The sequence below is a fragment of the Medicago sativa genome, chromosome 6 (genome assembly GCF_051527215.1).
Source record: "Medicago sativa cultivar Bolivia chromosome 6, Bolivia_mono, whole genome shotgun sequence".
Lineage (NCBI taxonomy): Eukaryota > Viridiplantae > Streptophyta > Magnoliopsida > Fabales > Fabaceae > Medicago > Medicago sativa.
Genome location: NC_140754.1, coordinates 96,705,466 through 96,726,913, shown reverse-complemented (window position 1 = coordinate 96,726,913; position 21,448 = coordinate 96,705,466). Strand labels below are relative to the sequence as shown.

The following is a 21,448-nucleotide window of genomic DNA, read 5'->3' as shown; positions in this document are numbered from 1 at the left end:
AGGAGGCAGTAAGCACGAGAGAAGCTTTTTGTAACCAATGAATGCATATGATGCATGAAATGTGTAAATGCATATGCAAAAAGATTCTTTTTACGTGTTATCGAAGGGTTTTTAGACAAATTAGAAACTTGTAAACATTACTAAACAACGATTAACATGAACGGGAAACAAATAACTAACATATAGTTTTTACAAGACGATTCCCTTTGAAATGCTAAGCCAAGGGATAGACTTTGAAATGTAAATCAACACAAAATGGAAATAACAACAGGAAATGGAGATCCTCAAGCATAGGAAGTGGAAGCATCGTCCTCAGACTCAGACTCATAGCTGCAGTATCGTGCATAGAAATCACGGGCACCCCTAGCCCTCTTGGAGTCTCTCATAAGCAACCTATCTTTCTCTTCAATCTCCCTCTTAGCCTTAGCTAACTCTTTCTTCAGTGTCAAGACCTCATGAGTCTTCTGCTCATCCTTTCCATCCAAAGTCATGATCAAGTTCTCAGCCTCATAGTATCTAGACCTCCACTGATGTTTCTCCCGACTCTCCATAGCTAGATGCTCCTGATACATCTCCTGGGTAGGTGGGAGTAGAGGAAAAGGCATGGTAGGAACAGATGCAGACACATATCTCATAGAGGGGTAAGGCATACCAATCTCCTCAGCTTGGTTTATCACCCACTGTGTATAGGCCTCATGAGCAATATCGGACCTTACACCCATATGCTTTACCTCTTTCTTCCGAAGCTTAGTCCAAGCTTCCATGAAATCCTCTCTAATTCCCGTGGGAGCATTGGAGTAGTGAAAGAAGTAGGGAGCTGTAGCAAGATTGATGGGTTTATCTTTCATCGGGAAACCAAATTGTCGCAAAGCAAGCTCCGGGTTATAGTTGATTCCACCCCGAGTACCAAGAAGAGGTACATTAAGAAACTTTCCACCACCAAAGATAATTTCCTTAACCCTAGAAGCGGGAGTGAGCCAAACCACTTCATTAGGAGTGAGAGCCATAATCCTCTGTGAAATAGACCAATTCTCCGGATTGTCATGGAAAGACTCCGGAAGGTGCGAAATAAACCACCTATAGAGGAGAGGCACACAACAAAGAATGTAGCCACGACCCTTGCCGGAACGATCATGAATAGCATGATATGTGTCAGCTAGCAAATTAGGAACCGGATTCTTGGAGTGGAAGATCATAATAGCATTCATGTCCACGAAGCCATCAAGATTCGGAAAGAGAATAAGCCCATAGATGAGAAGTGCAAGAATAGCCTCGAGAGTGTCCTGACAAGTGGTATTGAGATTGGCTTTCCCAAGAAGATACTCTGAAGTGAACCCTCGGATGCGTGCCTTAGTGACAAGATTCTTGGAGACATCGGTGGTCTTGAGATAGAGATCCTTAGCAATAACCAATGGAGTAAGAGGAGGCTCAAGTCCTGAGAAAGGTACCCCCTTAGCAATAGATAAACCCATCAAGTGAGAGTAAGCCTCTAGAGTAGGCACCAACTGAAAGTCTGGAAAAGTAAAGCACCGATACTTCGGGTCATAGAATTGCACTAGAGTGTGCACAAGCTTCTCATCCACATTAGTATGAAGAATAGGAAGTAAAGCCCCGTAACGACGTCGGAAACCAGTCGGATCCTCAATCTTGAGTGCCAAATTTCTCAAATTAGCCAAATCCACTTCCTTGAACTTGTAGGACTTAGTCATCTTCATCCCTACAATGTTTACAAATTCAACTTGTCTAAGCCCTTCGATAACAATGCATGGAAAAAGTTTATGCATGTATGCATGTGTGCATGAATGCATGATTATGTTCAAGTTCGGAGAAAACATAGTGGGTTGAGATTCAAAGTCGAGGAGTCATGGGTGGACACGGTGTCCGGTGAAACTAGGGCTTTAGGAGATAGTAACCGGGTTCTAAAAAGGTTCCCAAGTTGCAACCTCTCCGACGCATATCACGGTGTCACGAGACAACACTCGCTCCATGATTATCCGCCGAAGGACTAACTTGAGTGTAGTATCGCGTGACGACTAAAACTCGAGACAACACTCGGTTTAGCCTCCGCACTACATCCTAGAAAATGGCCATGGATGGGTTTGGTTATCTACGGTTCATAGCGTCATAGAACAATTAGAAGTAAAGTGCCTAAACGCGACAACACGCGCCGACAACATCACCCCCAAAATGCCTCAGCTATGTGGGATTGATCGCATAATCCAAAACACGAGGCAACCCCCGGAATGAATTGTCGATTATATCCCCCCTAAATCCTAAGTTCACTCAGCCCGGGTGCAGGACTTTTGATATTCTCACCCCACACGTTTGCAAGAAATTAAACATTTATTCACATAGGAAAGCAAGTAAAAGAAGCAAATAAAAAATACAAGCGCGAGCGTGGAAACAAAGACTAGGCGTAACTCTCGAATGTCCCCAGTGAAGTCGCCAGCTGTTTTATCTTGGTTTTCGGGTGTCAAACATTGATTACGTTTGAACCTTTTAAACCGGTGATATCTTATTTTTTCTTGGGAAGGGAAAAAGTAAGCAAAACCCTTGAGAATCGAGGTCCGGGAGTTGTTTTCGCTACGGGAAGGTGTTAGGCACCCATAACGACTATAGTATCCTATAGGAACCGTCTTTAATTTCTACGCGCGCGCTTTATTTTTAAATGCTATTTTGAAAGTGTTTATTTAAACCTAAGAATTTCTAAGTGAAGAATTGGAGGGAGAAGAATGTTTTTGGATTTTTATTTTAGTTGAATTGAAGGAATTTTGTTCCTTGCCTACGTACCCGTTTAAGGGATCAAATCCACCGTAGTTCTCTTTCAAAAATGTTTTTTGTTTTTTGTTGGTTGATTTTAAGTTTGAAAATGGAATTTGAAGAATAGAAAGGGGCCTCGAGGGCATGAGATTTAGAAAATTGTGAGGTTGAATTAGTGATTTGCAAAAGAAGTCAAAGTTTGATTATTTTTCATTGAAGTTTGATTAAGAAAATAAAAGGAAAATTCAATGGGGTTTTGACCCCAAGGTTTATTATGAAAAATGTTTGAGTGAAGTTTGTTCAAGTTTTTTTTGGGAAAAATGATTTTTCTAAGTATAAAGCCTAAACATACATCTAAACATACAATCCTAACATACATCTAAACATGCATATTCTAACTATATAGTGATGTGTGTGCATGTGTCGGTGCTTGTGTCGGTGTACATTATTAGAGTCCATTGTCCTTATTACATCACACCCTAGATACATTCTATGGCCCCTTTGCCAAGAAATTAAAATTGCATAAGAAAAAATATTACAAAAATTCCTAATTTTTACATTCTAACTTTTTGCATGAAAATTAAATTGCAAGAAATAAAAGTGCAAGAAATAAGAGATGAATATATGATATGAAATGCTATGGAAATGAGACATGAAACAAGAAACAAAGGGATTAGTAGTACAAGATATAATATGGAAAATGAAGCAAGTAGAAATTGCATAACAAAATGAACAAGACTTAACCAAAAAGTAACAAACATTTTAGCCAAAAAATGGGAAAATGGACTTGAAGAAATTGCACTAACACCAAAGCAATTTTAAGGCCTAAAATTCTCATATCAATGGTAATTTTCAAATGGTTCATTTCAGCCACATTATGAGAATCATAAGGACAAGTATGAGCCAAGACTTATAGTGCACTTTCAAGTCCATTTTACACATTATTTCTCATGGTAACAATACACATTACTTACAAAACAAGAAATTCACAACTCGCACTTTCAAAATAGCCAAACAAACACAATTTTCAGAAGTAAGTACATTACACATTTGCATATGAAGTATCAACACAAGGTGGCAAAATATTGGAATTAAAACGTGCAAAAAGCTTCACAAAATATGACCAAAACACAACACCAATCACACACAAATTCACATGTATTCCCCCATCAATTTCCAGCACTCAAAATTCACAAGAAACAATCCTAAATTGATCAAGATCATCGCAATAAAGCTCCCCCAAATTTTTACAAGTTTTTAACAAAGTTTTTTCAACAAAAATTAAAAGAAAACAAGTGAGCAAGGCAAAATAACTTTCTAAAATTTCTTCGATCAATATTCACTTGCAATAAGCTAAAATTGATCAAGAAATGCAAGAAAAATTAATAGCAAAATTTTTTTAGAGTTTTAACAAAATTCTTGAAGTAAACAGGGGTGCAAAAACTGTTCCTAGTGTTGAAAATAGCAACAAAACTTAACAAAAACGGAACTGCCAGCAAACCAAAAGCCCAGGCCCAACCTTGAACGGGTCTGGATCACAGGAAGGGTTCAGGGGCGGTTTTGTGGGTTATGGAGCGAAAAAACGGGTCACAAGGATGAAGGATATATATGCCTTCAGCTTGTCACTCGTTTTCATTCCAACACAACAGTTTCCCCTCTCTCACAAAACCAGACGAACAGAGAAGAAAGAATGCGACGGCCGGAACTCCTCCGACGCGGTGGCTCGCCGGAGCGCCGCCGCGTCGGAGTTTCAACTTTATTATTTTTTTGCAATTTTTTATTCCGTTAGTCTCCTTTCCCTCTCCTCTTTCCATTTTTTAGATCAAATTTCGAAAACAGGCCATAATTACTTCCAGATCTACAATTTCGAATTCGAAGAAATTTGACAAGAGCAAAGAGATGAACGAATATGAATTCTGTTACCTGCTTCGTGCTGAATTCAATTTCGTTTGGATTCGTTGTTGGATTCTGTTTCGAAGCTGATGATGCCGTTCCAATTTTGTTGATTTTCTTTGGATTTGGAATGTTGGAAACGACTTTGGAAGTTACTCGTATACCCCAAGGATTCTGGACTGTGATTGCTTTGTGACTTGGATTCGGTTTGTTCCTGCTTCAGCTTCGTTCTCCTCCCAATCTCGAAATTCCGTACCGTTTCGTGCGTTGATGAACGCCAATTTGATCTTTGTGAGTGATAGCGAATTCGGATTTGAAACGGAGATGAAATGATGGAAAGGAATCGAAAATGTTGTTGTGATTTGTGCTGTTGAAGGTTGGTGATGAAGATGATTGAGGTAGGATGAAGTTGATAATGGAAGGTTTGGTTATGGAGGATTGTGGTGGATTTTGTGGTGAATATTGATGATGATGGTGGCGGTTTGGAGTTAGTTTGGGTGGTTATGGTGGTTAGAGTGGTTGTTTGAGTTAGTTAGAGGTGAAAGAGAGGGTTGTTATGGTGGAGGAGTGGTGGAGGAAATGTTGGTTATGGTGGTGAAAAGAAAAGGCCACGTGAGGAAAAGAGGAAGAAAAGAAAAAAGATTTTTTGTGATTTTTGGATTTTTGTGAAATAATGATTGGTGAATGAATGAATTGACCCTTTGACCAATTTATAGGCTAAGTCTTTGACCTTGGACCAATAGGATAGAGACATGTGGCACTAGACTTGTAACAAACTCTTAAGGACCAATAGCATTTGGACACATGGCACTTGGACTCTAACAAACTTAAAAGGGATTAAAACGTAAATAACAAAAGTGCCCGGACTAAAATGAAAATTAAAACTAAAATTGAATTGAAAAAGTAAATTGAAAATTAACGTAAAAATGAGACGATTAAAAACAACAAAGCAGATTAAAACGAATCAGAAATATTATGTGAAATGACCAAAACGCCCCTAGGGCTTAAAACAACTAAAAATGACTCAGATGCAATTTTGAAATGGATTGTTAACAGGAAATTAAAGCAAGAACTCATACAAGCAAAATTAAAAAACTCAGAGACAATTTTTAGAATTTTAAACAGGGTTTTAACACATGAAAAGACTAAAATGCCCCTAGGGGCAAAACTGACTCAAAATGACTTCCAATGCAATTTTAAAATGGATTTTGACATGGAATGAAACAGAGACTTATTCTAACCAAATGAAAAGACTCAAACAAATTTTTAAAAGACTGAAAAGAAATTTTATCACATGAAATGACTAAAATGCCCCTAGGGGCTAAACTGACTAAAAAATGACTCAATTGATGTTTTCTGAAATGAATTTTGACATGAGGTTGAAACAAGGACTTATACAAACCAATTTAAAAGACCCAAACAATTTTCAAGGATTAAAATGAGTTGAACGCAGGAAATGACTAAAATACCCTTTTACATGAATTTTGCAAATAATATTGAAATAAAATGCAGAGAAAGATGCAATTGATCAGAGACATATCAAATGACTTGAAATGCAAAAAAAAGAAAGAATTGAGTTGGTATTTTTAGGTCCAAAATTAGGGTATAACAGTGGTAACACCATATTTGAGTGGTTTCAGCACCATAATAGAATGGTAATAATACCATATTAATTTGAGTGGTTTCAATATTAAAGAGTGGTCTTAGTACCATATTTGAAGGTGTAAATCTCGAACGATTTTCTACAGTGCAGTATTTAATCGAACAGTTGTAGCTGGGCTTGTTTTATCATGGAGGCGGCGTGGTTGATAGTCTACCTTGCACAACTTTGGGTAGTGCCACGAAACGTCTTAAAGAGAGCGACCTGGTCGTGACTCAACCTAGTAACAACTTCGGTAGATAACAGAATTTGGAAATCCAAATTTAACAGTTTGGAAATCCAAAAACAACAATTTTAAGATGTTTCGATCTGCTATGTCTACTAAAGAAGTTACTTATTGAGGTTAAGTTGTCCCTAAATACATTAAGGATAAATCAAGCTATAGATTTACATCTTTTGACTGAAACGATGAAGTGATTGTTGTTTCAATCAACAACACTAAAAATTTATTTGATGAAACAATAATTTGTTACAAAACAAATTATTAAGTTACAGAACCAAACAAGTTTTGACTGTTACAAAACAAGAGAAAAACGTTTGGAGCTCATAATGCGAGCGTCGCGTATTTTTTTACAAATTAGTAACAAGATAAAATAATTTAGTTCCATTTGTTACAAAATAGTAACAAAGAATGGAAAATGATAAAGTTTTATTTTATATAAAACTTAATGTCCCTTACGTGTTATTTTAAAACAATAACAAAAATTGCCATAAAATGGCATACTGGATGTATAGACATGTTGGATGCTCTAAATATTAGAAAGAATCTGAATTTCAGATTTTATTGAATAAGACTGAGTTGACTCGGACTTAAAGAGAGACTTGTGTATCATGCATTCTTGTGGGAAAAGGTTGTGCCTTTGATGACATGTTCAAAATTAAATTCCCTTTCTATATAAGTTGGGTAATTTTAACATCAAAATTGATCATGAACAAGAGTTTAATTTTTGAGTAACTTGGACTTAATTAAACAATTTTATTTGTTGCAGTCAAGATATATGAACCAAAAAGTTCTTATAAATCAGAATTTAGAGAATTTGAATCTCTAAACATAATAAATTATGATATGTGTTAAATTGATGACACATAAATTAGAAATGATAAAATGATATTTTTATCATATTTATTGATGACTGTGAACTTTGGAAAAATAAAATTGATATGCTTGAATGTTCAATTTTTTATAACGAAAATTGAAATTTATAGAGTACCCAAGTCTAAGAACAAAAATTCTAATTAAGAAATTTTTGAAGAAAAGACAATCCAACTTGTCTTATTTTTGAACTTGGGATTGTCTGGACTATATTTAGATCCTGGACCCCAAGAGAGTTGAACTCACTAGTAGAGCCTATGAATATGTATTCATCGGGTATGCGATAAATAACGAAACATATAGGTTTTATGACCTAAATGTTAAAGTGATCATAGAATTTAAAAGATGTCGAATTCTATGTAAATATTCACCCCTTTAACTAAAGAATAGTGGGGGCACTAGTGGGGGCTCTAATGGGAGCACGACATTAGTGGGGGCAAAATAAATTCCCTTCTAAAAATAAAGAACTAGTGGGGGCACTATATCTAATCACATTCATGTAATTAGAAATAGTTATGAAAACATCATACGAGATGTTATAGAACCTCAAGGAGGTAAGAAAGCTAAAATTGCTAAAGAGTATGAACTTGGTTTATACATTGGAAGAAGATTCATTAAGTCTTAAAGAAGTTATATCCTCATTGGATGTTGAATTATGGCAAAAACAATAAACGATGAAATGAATTTTCTAGATTCTAACAAAACATGACACTTGGTTGACTTGTCTCATAGTTGCAAAACCAATCGGTTGTATTTGGATTTTTGAAATAGGAACTAAAACCTGATGGTACGGTTGATGAATACAAGACTTTCCTTGTAGTCAAAGGTTTTAGACAAAGAAAAAAATATAGACTTCTTCGACATTCATTCACCAGTCACGAAAATCATATGCATAAGAGTACTAGTCCCTTTAGCCGCTGTTCATAACTTGATAGTACTTCAAATGGATGTGAAAGTTGCCTTTTTTATGGTGAACTAGAAGAAGAAATCTATATGGAACAACTTGAAAGTTTTGCGATTCATGGACAAGAAAACAAGACATGTAAGTTAGATAATTCTTTGTGAGGTCTAAAATAAACTCTTAAGGATTGACATGAAAAATTTGACATTCTAATGTTATCGAATGCGTATAAAGTGAATGAAAGTGACAAATAATATTTGCACGATCATATGTCTCTATGAAGACAACTTGCTCATATTTGGTTTAAAGATTCATGTTATGAATTATGTGAAATCATTGTTTATCAATAACATTGATAAGAAAGACCTGGACAAAGTTGAAGTAATTCTTGGTTTCAAGATTACTAGATCAGAAAAGAGAACTTTTTTGATAAATCTCACAAAGTTGAGAAGATCTTAAGAAAATGTTATTATTTGAGTGTAAACTTGCAAGCATATATTATGATCCAAGTGTAAGAACACTTGAGATGAAGTTAAACAAATAGAATATGCGAGCATCATTGGCAGTCCTTAGGTAAGCCAATGAATGTATTAGACCCGACATTGTCGATATCGTAAAACTCTTGTGCAAGTTTACTAGTAGACAAAAGAAAAGCATTGCCATGCTATAGAAAGAGTCATGAGGTGCCTTAAGAAGACTATGACTTTAAGATTACTTCACTAGGAGTAACATATTGTACTTAAATGGTACAAGATATAAAATAGAACATCTTTCAGATGAATATTTAGCGACTAATGTTTGCACATTGAGCATCACTAGAGGAGTTGTTTGTTAAAACAAATGATATTGACTCAGTCCACTATGGAATGAATCTGAGATGAGAACACTAGAGAAAACTAGTGAAGAGGCAAGTTGTCTAAGATCCTTGCTAGCAGAAATCCCTTTATGGGAGAAACCGCTACCGGCTGTGTTAATTCATTGCAATAGTACCGCGGCTATTGCAAAGATTAAGAATCGTTATTACAATAGTAAGAGACGACATATAAGGTGAAAACATAGCACGATTAAAGAGTGTATCTCTAATGGAGCGGTTAGTGTTGATTTTGTACGTACGAATGAAAACTTAGCTGATCCTTTGACGAAAGGACTTAATAGAGAGAAAGTCCGAGAAACATCCAGTAGGATGGGACTAATGTCTATAGCCCACTGAATGATGGTAACCCGAATTATATGACTGGAGATCCCAAGACTTAGGTTCAATGGGTAAAAACAAGTCATGAAGTGGTAGAACATGCTAAGAGAGAAAGAATATAGAAAGCATGATCCTGCAGCGAAAGAAGGATGAGGTAATAGTAACTCTTAATGAGATCTATACTCTATGTTGAGTGGGGTACACATCTACAGGAGTACCCTTGATAGACTCACCTATACGAATGTGGAACTTAGGCCGGTCCTATGGAATTTTGAGGCAGAATTCCTAGAGCATTCGTTAAAACCGGGATACACGTGCATGGCCTTAAAACGCACGGGCTTTTAGAATACACCTATGAAAAGGTTTGTGTGTGGATTCTATGTCTGAGATAGAGTTCAATGCTGTAAGCAACTCTTGTTAAATCAGAAGACCTTCCACTATACAAAGGTTCAAGTTGTTGGCGACACCTTTGTAAATTAGCAAATCTTATTGAAAAGTTTACGAAACCATTTTGAAGTCAAGTGGAGGATTGTTGGAACACTAGTTAATTCTAGTGAAAAAAATTGGAAAGAAAAAACACTATAAAAGAACTAGTGTGTGGGTGTGACTTAAAAATGTCCCACATTGGAGGGTCACCCCAACGAGTAAGTGTTTATATATGGGCAAAGTGACCTCCAAGGGTGTGCCCTTGGGGTACCCAATTTTGTGAACGGGTGAATGCTTACAAAATATATATATCGAATAAAAAAAATGATATATATATTTTTTGTCACTTGAAAATGTTAAATTAATTAATTAATTAATTTAATCATTATCCGTAAGCGCTACGCGTAACAAATAAATTTGTTACGATCCGACCCGATCCATAACGCGTATTCAGAAACTTCCGGATATATCCAATTAAGAAACAAAACGCGTTTGCTTAAGGATTAAGCAGACTTAATCCCCAAGTCACTCGTTTTTTGTTACAAACTCTCCCTATAAAAGGAGAAGTTCGCCCCACTCATTCAACACACCGAAAAGAATTTCATTGAGTTGTCGGGAATTCTTTTCTTCTCTTCTCCCTCCGACTTGTGTTAACAAGTTTCTTCTGCTTCTACTCCTTTCTGTCCCTTTCGGTTTCAAATAGAGCGGTTACGTACCGTATTGAGTGGCTTCGATCAATCGACGATTGAACCATATTTTAAGAATGTTCTTAAGACCATAGTCCCTTTTTCAGTTTAATGTCCCTTCGGAATTAAGAGTGGTTTTAAGTTCATAATCCCTTCGGAATATAGAGTACTATTAAGATCATAGTCCCTTTTCGTAATACTTATGTCCCGTCGAAATTAAGAATGATCTTAACAGTATATAAATTATTTCAATAATTTTCTATTTGATGAGAAATGGTGGTATCATCATATTTGAGTGGTCGTAGTGTCATATTGATGTTTTGGAGAAGTTAAAATTAGGATGGTGGTAACACCATATTTGAGTGGTCTCAGCATCATAATAGAATGGTAATAATACCATATTAATTTGAGTGGTTTCAATATTAAAGAGTGGTCTTAGTACCATATTCGAAGGTGTAAATCTCGAACGATTTTCTACAGTGCAGTATTTAATCGAACAGTTGTAGCTGAGCTTGTTTTATCCTGGAGGCGGCGTGGTTGATAATCTACCTCGCACAACTTTGGGTAGTGCCACGAAACGTCTTAAAGAGAGCGACCTGGTCGTGACTCAACCTAGTAACAACTTCGGTAGATAACATAATTTGGAAATCCAAATTTAACAGTTTGGAAATCCAAAAACAACATCATGCTACAAATACAGTTAACCAACGTAACTTTTAGTTAATTTCTCTCATTATGTTTTGGTTTAGGTATTTAAAAAACGTTCACAACCTTGATTGTGTCCGCAATGTCAATGATTGCTGCAGCACCGTTGTGATTGCCTCAACCGTATATAAAAATGACGTATTACAAAAATGTTCACCATGAATAGTAATTACTAGACAAGATTCTTCTCTACGGTGAGCTCTTTGCCAGGATCATGATCTTTACCACTAGTTTTGTTCCTACAACAAAAGTTCACCATGGATAGAATTACTTTGTTGAAGGCTTTGTTCAATATTTTCTATTTTTCATTTCCTATATTCTGTTTTTGTTGTTCATATTTTTCAATGCAATGACTTTTATAAAAAAAAAAATAATAATGAACTGATAAATAGCCTAGCTTCTCTTACACAACTAATAAAAAAATACACCTCAGTGTCCCGTGAGCGTAGCTCAGTTGGTAAGGACATCACATTATGTTCGAACACTAAATTCCCCACTTAACACTATGTCTAGGCATTTGCAGCGGCAGTTCTAAGGCCCGGCGAGCCTGAGAACTTGCCCGGGCTCCGTCCCAAATTTTTTGCAATTTCTTATGTAAATCCCCCTTAATTTCTTATATAAACCTCTATAAATTGGGCAATTTCTTTAGATTTTTTATTATTTGCTTGCAATTTCTTATGTAAACCCCTATAAATGTGTTGCAATTTTTTTTTTGCCCAGGCTTTATAATAATCCTGGCTCCGCCACTGGGCATTTGCATCTACTCATGGTTTAAAACAAACCCTTTAGATAAAGAGTCGCTGTCATCTCGCTCTTTCAAAATCAAAAGTTCATTTTCGGATTGCACGGCGGAAAAAGGAGAAAGGACATAATTAAATCAAAGATATAACGAAATAGAATTAATATATATCCAGAATCAAAGATTAAATATCAATATCATATTCCTAACAACTAAACTTAATCCAAATGATAAAGAGAATTAGTTATACATAACAACCTTTCAATGATAAACAAGAAGAAAAAATATAAAACATACAAAGAGTGCGCCAAATGAAATTATAGACCGGAAAAAAACCCCACCTTTTCCAATTTTTCCCACCTCTAAGGGTCCGTTTGAAATTATAGATCGGCTAGCGTTTACGTTACTTTATAGCCGATTTCGTACACTATGATAAATCAATAGTAAGTTTTCTCTATCTTTTAATGAAACATTCCTCTTTTTGCTTATGTTAATTTCGCATGTTTATTATGTGATAAAATATATATGGAGCAACATGACGACCTTGCATCACGTAGCGCACATATGATCTCAAGGTGATCAGAGGAACAACTTGACAAAAAAAATTCCTTTTTCTATCTCAAAAGGGTAAAACAAAATTATTTCGTATAAAAGGAATTTTTTTATGTGACCTCATGTTTAATTTTGTCCAAGGGACAAACATAACAATGCAATGTAGTTAAGAGACATTTTACTAAGTCTTATAACTACTGTTTAATTTGTATAAAGAAACCGTACGCTGATACATTAATTCATCAAATTCTATTTTATTTGTTTCATGCAAAAGGGAAAAATATGGGTAAATTCACTAACTTTGTTTATATTACGATCCTCATTCTTTCACTATTTTTCATTGCAATGAACGATGCCGGTAAGTCATTTTTCATGATTTTACAATTTTATTCTTTACTCTTTTTTTATAGAATTTTATTCTTTACTTCTTACCTAACCTTTTATCCCCTTTAATTAGTAATATTTTTATCTTCTCTTTTATCATTACAGTATTTTTTGAATGTCGTGAGCACTCTCATTGTGTTGCAAAAATTAAGTGTATTCTTCCTCGGATACCACAATGTACGAGGGACAGATGTGTTTGTTTTAAATAATTCAAATAAATATCGTTGATGATAAAATGTTACATGACATGTCATTTATGTAGAGATAATCTTTCTTATCAATGTTGTTACTTAAACGAATTTGGTACACTTGTCAAAAGTCTACATAGATATAATTTTTTTATACTCACACTTGAAACAACTAAAGTCTTGTTTGTAGAAGCCGAAACTTGTGTTTGTCAAGCAGTATGGATGATGAGGAATATGGATGTACTATTGTGTTATGCATGTAATTATCACTTTTTAGTTTTAGTTACCATAAATTTTTTGTTTGGTTTCCGTCCACGAAAACTCAAAACATGTTGCTTTTAGTCCATATCCTCGGCTTATCACGACACATGGTGTGATTTTATTGTGCAACAACGTATGACAACAAGGACTAAAACCAATAAATTTTGAATTTGCATGGACCGAGACCAGACAAAAAACTTACAGGGACTAAAACTAAAAAATATTATAATTGCAGGGACTAAAATCATATTTTAATCTTTTAGAAATGCAACGACAATCGATAGTGTAAATCATTAATTGAACAACAACTTAAGGTAGTGATAAGTATTTACTTAACAAAAATTATCTTAAATTTTTATCCTATAAAATATCTTAAATAAACAGATAACATTTGGGATTTTTCTTTAAACAAGCCAAAATAAATTATATACCACGGAAACATATGTTCCTGGCACAAGAAGTGCAATGTGAAGAAAATAGTCTTACAAAAGATCCACACTCAAAAAGAGCCGAAAGAAACTACAAATTTAGAGCGCATCGGTTAAAGAGTTGAGGCCCCAATTATGAAAATCAAAAGATAAACATTTGAGAATTTGCTATATCATGGTAGTACTTGTCATCATTATTTTTCTAAAACCACAAAAATTCTAAACATAATAGAATGTGGTTTCACTCACTTGCTAGTATTTATTTAATTGCAGTATAATAAATAGAATTTCAAAACAATGATAAAAATGTGTATTGAAAATAATTACAAAGAAGAAAAGAAAATAGGATCAAATGCGCAATAGCCTTTGTTCTATGTTTCACTCTTTCACATTTCACCAAACTAAAGAAACAAAAGTAAAAGAGAAAAACAAACTTGAACAACCTATCTTTCCATCTTTAATGTCATTCCAATTCATATTTACCAATTGTTTTTTCCTTTTTTTCCTTTTTTTTCCATTTTTTATTCAACCACTACGTTAAAATTTTGAAACATTACTCCACAATCTTCACTTACTATATATGATTTCGGTCTCCTAACCACCAATCTTGCAATTTCAACACAGAAACACTAACATAGTACAATTTGTCATCTTCCTCATATTTTAACCTAATTTTGAGTACAAATAGAAACAATAAAAATCAGAACAAGGAGGCTAAAGAGAAAGAGGAACTTGTAAACAAGGGGGGGTAGCAAGAATACCTTGTTCCTCTCCTTATACACTATTCCACCATTATTCTCACCCAACATACACTTTCATCTCCTAAATATATCTATCCAACAATCATCTTTCACACAAAAAACCAAAGCACACTTCAACACTCACTCATTTTTTTAGAAAAACCAACACATTTATAATGGATCATCACCATTTTTTCTATGAACCCATTTAGATTCATCATCATCAATATAAACCCAGCATTTACCCTCATAAGCCTAAATTAAGAAAAACACAGAGCAATCGAAAACTATATACCGAGAAAGAGAAGGAGAGAGGCAAGGCATCACCTTTCTTTTTTAGTTACCGGCATCACTTTATCTTCTTATATTTAACTTCTTCTTTTTTTTTTCTCTCTTGGATTCTTTTCTTAGAGTGTTATGAGAAGTAGTTAGGTATTTACTTCGTATCCCCTTTGAATATAGGTATAGATTATTCTCGGTCATCTTTTTGTGCCATGAATATCAATCCACTCATCTATTCTCATATTTTCTAAAATCATTAAGTTTAATTATATTGATGAATACTCTAAATCCTCTTTTAGATTTGATCATTACAAATTTTTAATATACTCAACATTTCTGTTTCTACTTTTTTCAGGGGAACTTTATTTATTTTTCTACTTAATCGACATGTAGAGACTAATCAAAATAACTAGAAATTGCTATATATAAACAAGACTTTTTAAACAAAATAAGAAAAAATAAACCGTTAATACATAAACATCCTAATCTTGTAACCAAAACAAAAAAAATCCTAATCTTAATCAATTAACTCTTTACTTCCCAATCTTTATTAAAGAGATAGAATAATTAGCTAATCTTTATTGAAGATGAAAATTTGACTTTATAAGCACGTTACAACTTTAACCAAAAACAATGGAGAAATGTAACAGATTAATTAGTCCATAATCTATTTTGATACAAAATTAACCTATAGATATTAATATAAACAAAACTTACTGAAACATTATTGTGCTAGATAGTTTGTTAGCATAAACATGCTAATTTTAATGAACAAGCTTTATCATTCTCTCCCTTGACTTAAGTGAGGGAATAAAAGAGTTTGTTGGGTGAAATTGAGATGTTTATGTTAGAGATTTACTTAGTTTTATTGTGTTTCAATAAATCCTATTTATATGGATTTCCTTTGGTTAGTTAAGTAGAAAAATTAGGCATCGACTATTTAATCGTTGCAGGTCTCTGATGTTTAGTTAGATATGTAATGTTCTTATAAAACCATAATTTTCTTTCAATAAATATTTGTAATTCTTCCTTTCCATCCAATTATTAGGTCACGTTTAGCTCTCAACAATGCCTAATAAGGTTGGGTTTTGCCCAAATTTTGCCAAAATCCTAAATTCATCTTTCATTTCTGATTCACAAACTTATTCTCGTCCTTTTGCACAAATTACAATGACATCTTCAAGGTATACTTATTGTGTTCCATTTGTTTCACCCTTTCAAGCTTCAGGATTCATGTTCACTCTTTTTACCATATTTATATTTATATTTTTTTTTTTTGACAAATTAATATTTATATTTGTTAACTATCTTTTAAGTTCCATCTATTGAACACCATCAACGTAATTTCTTTCAGTCATTTCCCCTACTTTCTTTGACACGTAGTCGTCTAATTGAATTTTAATAAATCAAAGAGCATATCGAAGATGTGGGTGAGGATCTTTTTGGTGGTTATAGTATGATTTTTTTTTCCGTTTCATTTGTACAAAATTTTGTTTGCATGTTTTCTTTTATTTTTATGGTAAAATTCTATCTTTGCATCTTCTTGGTTTCTCTTAAAAGATAAACTTTGTCTGAATATCTTATTTGTAGGCCAATAGCAAGCATATAGTCTCCTAATTTCGCTTCCCTTTGTCTACATAATCATCAAGAAATATGCAGCTAGAGAGTAGCCACCATATTCAAAAAGTCGCAATAAGCCTTGGTATGACCATGTATATATCACCCCGAAGAGAATCACAAGATTCACAACATTAGGAACAAGGAAAAGTAGGCGCGACAATGACATTGATTAATTTTAAAATGAAAATTTCATTACTTGGTTTCTTTCAATGACACACAAAACATATATAAGATTATTTTTCTGCAAAAATGTTACAGATATACAAAAGGAATGCACATGCATCAAATTTTAAAACATGATAGATGAATAACAGAGTTGCATATACTACAAATACAAGAACCAATTTTTAGTTAATATCTCTCATTCCACGACATAATCAAAATCTTTAAAAATTGGCAGCATCTTTATGCCAGTATATCTATTGAAAAAGGGATCACACCTTTTATCATGTGTTTGATTACGTATGTATTTGTCAATGCGGGATATGTTGCAGAAATAACATGCAATTACTTGGTCAAAGGATGAGAAAGACAGTTTGTATGTACTTTTATCTAATCAGAGTACAAAATACATATTCTAATACAAGCATTTCCCTATCTTTTTTTTTTTTTGGTCAAGAGCATTTCCCTATCTTTATTTAGCCTTCAAGGTTCACAAATTAATGTTAATTATGTCTAAATTTATTGTTAATGAAGTTACGTTGGTTAATAATGAGTCTCAATATGTTAATTAAAAAAATAAGGGCTCTCAATATGTGATATATTTATTAGTTATTTGCTGAACGTAATTACCCTTTTTTTTTGAAGAATAATTAACCATTTGTTAAAACTATCCACTTGAAAAAATGTTGCAAAAGTGGTTTGAATTTGATTGTTCAAATAAAACAACTTTATATATGCCAACCTTTTTCTTTTGGTAGATAGACCAAATGACAAAGTCATTATAAACTAACACATATAATTAAATGTATGTGTTGGGGTTTAAACTACAATCAAGACATGGAATGGGATTTCCTGGTGTAACTGTGTCACACAGTTACAACTTGTGAGTCGTCTGATTAAAATAAATGGTCCACATTGTTTAACTGTTTAAGACCGAGTTTAAATCTAAACCTTCCAATCTTAAATCAACGGACGAGATATGTTACACCGTGAAACTGCGTGTAACCTATATACAACAGCAAATCCAAATCCGTCAAAACATCTAGTTTAACAATTTTGTTATTTTTTTATTTGTTGAGTTAGGACTTGCAGACAAAAAGTAATATTTTTAATGTACGGAAGTAGAGTTATAAAAGGATTAGAAGAAGCAAAAGAATGTAAATTTATTCCATTGATAATTAGAAATTTAAAATTTGAAAAGGAAAAAATGTTAAAAGAAATTCAACAAATCAACTCAAGACATTAAAAGATAATTTACTTACATATATACTCCAATCAAAGTGCATTTGTACAAATTCCGCCATCATTATATACTGGTAAACCTATGTACGTTCTACACTTCAAAGAGATAAGAATTAAAAGTAGTTTATAAAAAATGGCACTTCATTTCATAATTCGATTTTATAAAGATAAGTTAGATTAAATATAAAAGCTTAGGTATTAGAACATATCATTTTGAGCCACCTACCAAATAATACATGCACTAAACTTAAATAATATTACGCATATTGAAAAAAGTTCAAGTTTCACGTTGAAAATATATATGGTCGTAAAAAAAAAAGACTATAAAGAGGGGAGTTCTTCAATTTTTAGAATTTGTGGTTGGGTTAACACAACTCTATAAAATCGGTTTGTGATGTGAGAATTGCATCTACTTATAAACATATCTTTAGACCATCTCTCATCTACTTATAGACCATATCTTTAATATTTGATTAATTGATGCGTTTGAAACAAGTCTTTGATTGTTTTTATAGATTTAAACATATGCTTGGTTTTGCTATTGGATGGGTCAAAATGAATTTTAGGTGTGCATAATTGATTTTATCTTTAGAATTGATTTTTAATTTAAAGATATAATTGGAGTTTTTGCATCTATAGCTAGTATTGATTTCTAACCTTAAATTTATCATATAACACTCACTTTTACATGAATATATCCCAGAAACCATTTTATGCTATCAATTTATTCAAAATCATTTGCTTTCACACCATAATTCAACAAACACTTAAAATGTGGAGAATGGTCAAGGAAATCAATCATAGAAGTGAAAGAAGTTAAGCTCCTGGTTTTTTTTTTGTTTTTGTATTTACCCTCCGGTTGTTAGAGAAATAGACCCTAACAATCTGAAGTTCGATTAAGAGATAAGTATTGTCTGCTCAGGAATTGCTCCATCCATGAATCTCTCTGCTTTAAACATAATTGTCCTCGCAAGAAAAATACAACTTTCATCTGAAATGTGATTACTACTTCTACAATTTAGTGCATTCAAAATTACTTCTTAATAAAGCACTCATGTCATGCATTGCATTTGATTTGTTCTCATGTCATATTGTAACCATTTTTCTCATATTGGAAATTGCTCAAGAACACGTTATTTCCACTGACAGGAACCAACAAATTTTGCTGACTGTTTGATATCACATAGTTGAATATGTGGACCCCCTCAAAAGTATTATGAAACAAACTATATACCATATATAACATGTCATAAGTGCTATTCCTCAATCATGTAAAAAGGACCCTAAAAACTTTTGACTAACATGTACATATATATAGTTCTAAATTTTACCACTATTATTATCCTTGAAATATATTTAGAATCTCACATAATTCCACACGCAAACCAACTACATAAAACACAAATACAAACACTAGTAAGAAGTAGTATTTGATTACTAATACTATAAATAGCTTGATCAATATTCAATATCCATGATCACCATCATCCCTTTAATTACTTTTTGCTATACTCTTTGCCGCCACTGATTTTTTCTCTTCTTCAATTTTTTTGATGAGTTTGAGAGTCTATCCCCCTCGAGGACCGTTTAGTAATATCGGACAATTCATATTCAAACTCGATATTTTAAAATATAAAATTTAAACTTGTATTTTTTTTTTGGACCGTCTGATCAATATCGGACGACCACCAATATCCCAATGACTGAAAGCCGGATCTGCTGAATGCACAAAAACCAAATTCCTTGGTTATCCAGATGAGGGTCCATGATTAATTCAATAAATCATCAAGAAACATTTCAAGAAGAATTGCATCATCATGGTCATATTCAAAACATTGATTATCATTGTTTTGTTCTTCTAAGAAAGTTGCACTTGAAAAACTTGAAATTTCCTTGGTGGTTGGTGTAGTACTACAGCTACTACTCAAGCTACTTCCAGTGTAAAAAGCTTCTGATTCCATTTTAATTGGTAAAGGAATATTATTAATTGGTGTTTCTTGCAAATCCAAAAATTTGTAGGAGTCAAAACAAGGTGTGTTCGGTTTTTGATCAAAGACAAAGGGTGCTTCAAGTTGAGGTTGAAAAGTCAAAGTACTTGAAAAGTGGTCAGAACTAGTAGTATTGTTGAAAGTGTAAATATTGTTGTCTGTGGAAGAGTTTCCTGCTACATACTTTTTCTTTAGTTTAGTGTTCCAGTGATTTTTCACGTCATTATCTGTTCTTCCTGGTAATTGTGCTGCTATAAAGGACCACCTGATGACAAAAAAATAAATATGATTTATGCATATTCATATACAAATAACGCAAACAGAGAATACACAAGATTTGAGCACCGAGTTCGGCTAATTTTGTTTATGTCTTTGACTAATTTTAGGTTGAAGTGTTTTTCTATTATTCAAGCTTGGCGTTACATATTACAATTGTGATTAGATACTACGGTTAAATTTGCTAAATTATCCTTAAAAACTATAAGTGATCTGTCTACTTATCAGCAAACTATGAGTCATACTTAACACAATAAATAAGGAATTAACAAAGAACTAACAAATATTCATATTCATATAAAATCATGTGATAGTAAGTCTTTTTTTTTTTTGGTTACATAGTAAGTCTAAGATGAGTGTGCTTAATAATTTCATATTATATTATACCTCATTATATTGTATGATTTTGCATGTAAAATGTGTATGCATACATATGGCACAAAGAAACTATAGAAATGAAAGGACTTGCCTGCTTCCTATGGTGCTAAAAAGAGTGCAGATAATGTTGTCTTCCTCCTTGGTGAAACCTCCAAGCTTGATATTAGGCCTTAAATAGTTCAACCATCTTAGACGACAACTCTTCCCACAACGATTTAGACCTAAAAAAAATACCACAAATTAAACATAATAAAAAATGAGTTTTCAATATCATAATATTGATTTCAAATAAGGTGTTTTTTTAAAGTTTTAAAAGATAAAAATTAAGAGAAATAGAGATAAACATATACGATATATATATTTTGATGTTTAAGTAAACACATATATAAACATAATATGATACCATTGAAAGAAAAAAAAAACATATAAACCTCCTTAAATGAAACTTTCTATAAGAATTAGGGCTTGAAATCTAGAATATGAAGTTTCCATATACCATCTTAGATTTTAGATTTGATTAAACTAAAAAAATGTAAAAGTGAAGATTTTTTAAGTTTTATAACAACAAAAACAATATAAATAAATAATGAAAGATATATAAATCAAGGGGAGTGATGAAATGAAAAATCACCTGCTTTTAGGGGAAGAGAGATCCAATTACCAGCATTGCCATTTTCTTGAATGTAGTGTTTGAGAATATCATCTTCTTCATTAGACCATGGACCTCTTTTCACTTTTGATTTGTCACAACATGGTGCCCTTCCCATGACCTTAATTATTTACTCAACAACCCTAGAAGACTAGTATACACAAAGAGATCAAAGATGAAGTAAAAGTAAAAGAATATGAATGTGAATATATATGGTTAGACTTAGAGAGAATATATATTGTT

At 33.2% G+C, this 21,448-nt stretch overlaps 1 long non-coding RNA gene and 1 pseudogene across 2 annotated transcripts; one reads left to right on the top strand and one right to left on the bottom strand.

Moving 5' to 3' along the window:
* The first annotated feature begins 12,827 nt into the window (after positions 1 to 12,827).
* LOC146918622 (uncharacterized) lies at positions 12,828 to 13,299 on the top strand. Its single transcript, XR_015016285.1, has 2 exons — positions 12,828 to 12,965; positions 13,097 to 13,299. It is a non-coding gene; the product is annotated as an uncharacterized LOC146918622 (long non-coding RNA).
* Positions 13,300 to 19,529: 6,230 nt separating this feature from the next.
* Positions 19,530 to 21,448, bottom strand: LOC146918621 (transcription factor MYB36-like; annotated as a pseudogene). The gene is made up of 3 exons (XR_015016287.1): positions 21,188 to 21,448; positions 20,648 to 20,777; positions 19,530 to 20,167 (listed from the first exon to the last, which is right to left on the bottom strand). The product of XR_015016287.1 is annotated as a transcription factor MYB36-like (transcript).